Source organism: Mus musculus, chromosome 4 (assembly GCF_000001635.26).
Source record: "Mus musculus strain C57BL/6J chromosome 4, GRCm38.p6 C57BL/6J".
In the NCBI taxonomy this organism is placed as follows: domain Eukaryota; kingdom Metazoa; phylum Chordata; class Mammalia; order Rodentia; family Muridae; genus Mus; species Mus musculus.
In genome coordinates, this window is record NC_000070.6 from 16,885,551 (window position 1) to 16,891,550 (window position 6,000).

A 6,000-nucleotide genomic window follows, 5' to 3' on the forward strand; every position below is an offset into this window, starting at 1 on the left:
AATAGTTAAGGTCAGGAAGATAAAGTGATCTAGATATCTAGAAATGAGTTGGCACCATGACTTTGAATGTGGCATGTGAGTGATAATGGTGAATTAAAAGTAAAGCCAGAAAGCAGAATACCCGGGCCTGACCCGGGGCAAAAGCCCCTTCCGCTCCACTCGAGCCCCGGGCTTCCTTGCAAGTGGAGTGGCCTGACACCCGCAAGGGCCCACACAGGATTCCCCACGGGATCCTAAGACCTCTGGTGAGTGGAACACAACTTCTGCCAGGAGTCCGGTTCGAACACCAGATATCTGGGTACCTTCCCTGCAAGAAGAGAGCTTGCCTGCAGAGAATACTCTACCCACTGAAACTAAGGAGAGTGCTACCCTCCCAGGTCTGCTTATAGAGGCTAACAGAGTCACCTGAAGAACAAGCTCTTAAGAGAGACAACTATAACAGCTAGCTTCAGAGATTACCAGATGGCGAAAGGCAAACGTAAGAATCCTACTAACAGAAATCAAGACCACTCACCATCATCAGAACGCAGCACTCCCACCCCACCTAGTCCTGGGCACCCCAACACAACCGAAAATCTAGACCCAGATTTGAAAAGATTTCTCATGATGATGCTAGAGGACATCAAGAAGGACTTTCATAAGTCACTTAAAGAATTACAGGAGAGCACTGCTAAAGAGTTACAGGCCCTTAAAGAAAAGCAGGAAAACACAGCCAAACAGGTAGAAGTCCTTAAAGAAAAACAGGAAAACACATCCAAACAGGTAATGGAAATGAACAAAACCATACTAGAACTAAAAAGGAAAGTAGACACAGTAAAGAAAACCCAAAGCGAGGCAATGCTGGAGATAGAAACCCTAGGAAAGAGATCTGGAACCATAGACGCGAGCATCAGCAACAGAATACAAGAAATGGAAGAGAGAATCTCAGGTGCAGAAGATTCCATAGAGAACATAGACACAACAGTCAAAGAAAATACAAAATGCAAAAGGATCCTAACTCAAAACATCCAGGAAATCCAGGACACAATGAGAAGACCAAACCTACGGATAATAGGAATTGATGAGAATGAAGATTTTCAATTTAAAGGGCCAGCTAATATCTTCAACAAAATAATTGAAGAAAACTTCCCAAACATAAAGAAAGAGATGCCCATGATCATACAAGAAGCCTACAGAACTCCAAATAGACTGGACCAGAAAAGAAATTCCTCCCGACACATAATAATCAGAACAACAAATGCACTAAATAAAGATAGATTATTAAAAGCAGTAAGGGAGAAAGGTCAAGTAACATATAAAGGAAGGCCTATCAGAATTACACCAGACTTTTCACCAGAGACTATGAAAGCCAGAAGAGCCTGGACAGATGTTATACAGACACTAAGAGAACACAAATGCCAGCCCAGGCTACTATACACGGCCAAACTCTCAATTACCATAGATGGAGAAACCAAAGTATTCCATGACAAATCCAAATTCACACAATATCTTTCCACGAATCCAGCCCTTCAAAGGATAATAACAGAAAAGAGGCAATACAAGGACGGAAATGACGCCCTAGAAGAAGCAAGAAAGTAATCCCTCAACAAACCAAAAGGAAGACTGCCACAAGAACAGAATGCCAACTCTAACAACAAAAATAAAAGGAAGCAACAATTACTTTTCCTTAATATCTCTTAATATCAATGGACTCAATTCCCCAATAAAAAGACATAGACTAACAGACTGGCTACACAAACAGGACCCAACATTCTGCTGCTTACAGGAAACCCATCTCAGGGAAAAAGACAGACACTACCTCAGAGTGAAAGGCTGGAAAACAATTTTCCAAGCAAATGGTCTGAAGAAACAAGCTGGAGTAGCAATTCTAATATCGGATAAAATCGACTTCCAACCCAAAGTTATCAAAAAAGACAAGGAGGGACACTTCATACTCATCAAAGGTAAAATCCTCCAAGAGGAACTCTCAATTCTGAATATCTACGCTCCAAATGCAAGGGAAGCCACATTCATTAAAGACACTTTAGTAAAGCTCAAAGCACACATTGCACCTCACACAATAATAGTGGGAGACTTCAACACACCACTTTCATCAATGGACAGATCGTGGAAACAGAAACTAAACAGGGACACAGTGAAACTAACAGAAGTTATGAAACAAATGGACCTGACAGATATCTACAGAACATTTTATCCTAAAACAAAAGGATATACCTTCTTCTCAGCACCTCACAGGACCTTCTCCAAAATTGACCATATAATTGGTCACAAAACAGGCCTCAACAGATACAAAAATGTTGAAATTGTCCCATGTATCCTATCAGACCACCATGGCCTAAGACTGATCTTCAATAATAACATAAATAATGGAAAGCCAACATACACTTGGAAACTGAACAACACTCTTCTCAATGATATCTTGGTCAAGGAAGGAATAAAGAAAGAAATTAAAGACTTTTTAGAGTTTAATGAAAATGAAGCCACAATGTACCCAAACCTATGGGACACAATGAAAGCATTTCTAAGAGGGAAACTCATAGTTCTGAGTGCCTCCAAGAAGAAACGGGAGAGTGTACATACTAGCAGCTTGACAACACATCTAAAAGATCTAGAAAGAAAGGAAGCAAATTCACCCAAGAGGAGTAGACGGCAGGAAATAATCAAACTCAGGGGTGAAATCAACCAAGTGGAAACAAGAAGAACTATCCAAAGAATTAACCAAACGAGGAGTTGGTTCTTTGAGAAAATCAACAAGATAGATAAACCCTTAGCTAGACTCACTAAAGGGCACACGGACAAAATCCTAATTAACAAAATCAGAAATGAAAAGGGAGACATAACAACAGATCCTGAAGAAATCCAAAACACCATCAGATCTTTCTACAAAAGGTTATACTCAACAAAACTGGAAAACCTGGACGAAATGGACAAATTTCTGGACAGATACCAGGTACCAAAGTTGAGTCAGGATCAAGTTGACCATCTAAACAGTCCCATATCACCTAAAGAAATAGAAGCAGTTATTAATAGTCTCCCAGCCAAAAAAAGCCCAGGACCAGACGGGTTTAGTGCAGAGTTCTATCAGACCTTCAAAGAAGATCTAATTCCAGTTCTGTACAAACTATTTCACAAAATAGAAGTAGAAGGTACTCTACCCAACTCATTTTATGAAGCCACTATTACTCTGATACCTAAACCACAGAAAGACTCAACAAAGATAGAGAACTTCAGACCAATTTCTCTTATGAATATCGATGCAAAAATCCTCAATAAAATTCTTGCTAACCGAATCCAAAAACATATTAAAGCAATCATCCATCCTGACCAAGTAGGTTTTATTCCAGGAATGCAGGGATGGTTTAATATACGAAAATCCATCAATGTAATCCATTATATAAACAAACTCAAAGACAAAATCCACATGATCACCTCGTTAGATGCAGAAAAAGCATTTGACAAGATTCAACACCCATTCATGATAAAAGTTTTGGAAAGATCAGGAATTCAAGGACCATACCTAAACATGATAAAAGCAATCTACAGCAAACCAGTAGCCAACATCAAAGTAAATGGAGAGAAGCTGGAAGCAATCCCACTAAAATCAGGGACTAGAAAAGGCTGCCCACTTTCTCCCTACCTTTTCAACATAATACTTGAAGTATTAGCCAGAGCAATTCGACAACAAAAGGAGATCAAGGGGATACAAATTGGAAAAGAGGAAGTCAAAATATCACTTTTTGCAGATGATATGATAGTATATATAAGTGACCCTAAAAATTCTACCAGAGAACTCCTAAACCTGATAAACAGCTTCGGTGAAGTAGCTGGATATAAAATAAACTCAAACAAGTCAATAACCTTTCTCCATACAAAGAATAAACAGGCTGAGAAAGAAAATTGGGAAACAACACCCTTCTCAACAGTCTCAAATAGTATAAAATATCTTGGCGTGACTCTAACTAAGGAGGTGTAAGATCTGTATGATAAAAACTTCAAATCTCTGAAGGAAGAAATAAAAGATCTCAGAAGATGGAAAGATCTCCCATGCTCATGGATTGGCAGAATCAACATTGTAAAAATGGCTATCTTGCCAAAAGCAATCCACAGATTCAATGCAATCCCCATCAAAATTCCAACTCAATTCTTCAACAAATTAGAAGGAGCAATTTGCAAATTCATCTGGAATAACAAAAAACCTAGGATAGCAAAAAGTCTTCTCAAGGATAAAAGAACCTCTGGTGGAATCATCATGCCTGAACTAAAGCTGTAGTACAGAGAAATTGTGATAAAAACTGCATGGTACTGGTATAGAAACGGACAAGTAGACCAATGGAATAGAATTGAAGACCCAGAAATGAACCCACACACCTATGGTCACTTGATCTTCGACAAGGGAGCTAAAACCATCCAGTGGAAGAAAGACAGCATTTTCAACAATTGGTGCTGGCACAACTGGTTGTTATCATGTAGAAGAATGCGAATTGATCCATACTTATCTCCTTGTACTAAGGTCAAATCTAAGTGGATCAAGGAATTTCACATAAAACCAGAGACACTGAAACTTATAGAGGAGAAAGTGGGGAAAAACCTTGAAGATATGGGCACAGGGGCAAAATTCCTGAACAGAACAGCAATGGCTTGTGCTGTAAGATCGAGAATTGACAAATGGGACCTAATGAAACTCCAAAGTTTCTGCAAGGCAAAAGACACCGTCAATAAGACAAAAAGACCACCAACAGATTGGGAAAGGATCTTTACCTATCCTAAATCAGATAGGGGACTAATATCCAACATATATAAAGAACTCAAGAAGGTGGACTTCAGAAAATCGAACAACCCCATTAAAAAATGGGGCTCAGAACTGAACAAAGAATTCTCACCTGAGGAATACTGAATGGCAGAGAAGCACCTGAAAAAATGTTCAACATCCTTAATCATCAGGGAAATGCAAATCAAAACAACCCTGAGATTCCACCTCACACCAGTCAAAATGGCTAAGATCAAAAATTCAGGTGACAGCAGATGCTGGCGTGGATGTGGAGAAAGAGGAACACTCCTCCATTGTTGGTGGGATTGCATGCTTGTACAAACACTCTGGAAATCAGTCTGGGGGTTCCTCAGAAAATTGGACATTGTACTACGGGAGGATCCAGCAATACCTCTCCTGGGCATATATCCAGAAGATGCCCCAACTGGTAAGAAGGACACATGCTCCACTATGTTCATAGCAGCCTTATTTATAATAGCCAGAAGCTGGAAAGAACCCAGATGCCCCTCAACAGAGGAATGGATACAGAAAATGTGGTACATCTATACAATGGAGTACTACTCAGCTATTAAAAAGAATGAATTTATGAAATTCCTAGCCAAATCGATGGACCTGGAGGGCATCATCCTGAGTGAGGTAACACATTCACAAAGGAACTCACACAATATGTACTCACTGATAAGTGGATATTAGCCCAAAACCTATGATACCCAAGATATAAGATACAATTTCCTAAACACATGAAACTCAAGAAAAATGAAGACTGAAGTGTGGACACTATGCTCCTCCTTAGAAGTGGGAACAAAACACCCATGGAAGGAGTTACAGAGTCAAAGTTTGGAGCTGAGATGAAAGGATGGACCATGTAGAGACTGCCATATCCAGGGATCCACCCCATAATCAGCATCCAAACGCTGACACCATTGCATACCCTAGCAAGATTTTATCGAAAGGACCCAGATGTAGCTATCTCTTGTGAGACTATGCCGGGGCCTAGCAAACACAGAAGTGGATGCTCACAGCCAGCTAATGGATGGATCACAGGGCTCCCAATGGAGGAGATAGAGAAAGAACCCAAGGAGCTAAAGAGATCTGTAACCCTATAGGTGGAACAACATTATGAACTAACCAGTACCCCGGAGCTCTTGACTCTAGCTGCATATGTATCAAAAGATGGCCTAGTCGGCCATCACTGGAAAGAGAGGCCCATTTGAAATACAAACTTTGTATGC